Raw genomic sequence first — 591 nt, forward strand, 5'->3', positions numbered from 1 at the left:
GGGTACCAGGGACTTGGTGCAGCTGTACTTAATTCCCACCATGATTTTTTTTCTTAAACCAATATCCCAGGGCTGGATAGAAACCTTTTGATGGGCACTCAGCTGCTGCCCCAAGTGACCCTACAGTAACAAACCCAAGAGAGCAGATATATGACTGCAGCTCTCTCCTAGCAAAGCGAGACCGGCAAGCTGGCATCCATAGCCTGCTGTGGGCCAACAAGGCAAAGTGTATAGGTCAGTGTTTATGAGCAGTTGTAACCAAATGATCCAAAATGCACAGCCTAGCAGGTAAAGGTGGCCCTACGAAAGCATGCTGATATGTCCAGTGCAGCCATCGCTAACCTCTCTGCCATAGGAACCGCATACAGCACTCGCATGCTGGCACGGACCCATACAGCTACTTCACACAAGTAACTCTAGGATGATATATAGGGCGCGCGCGCGCACACACACACACACACGCCAAGTATAATATCCATTATACAGCATTTCAGGATATAATGAAGTGCTGGGTTGCACAAGGCAGCCCTACAATAAGAAACCAGCCTGCATGGTGAGGAGGAGAAGGCAGGCCAAGTTGAACAATGGAGC

Source organism: Gavialis gangeticus, unplaced genomic scaffold (assembly GCF_001723915.1).
Source record: "Gavialis gangeticus isolate Ggan-Ray unplaced genomic scaffold, GavGan_comp1, whole genome shotgun sequence".
NCBI lineage: Eukaryota > Metazoa > Chordata > Crocodylia > Gavialidae > Gavialis > Gavialis gangeticus.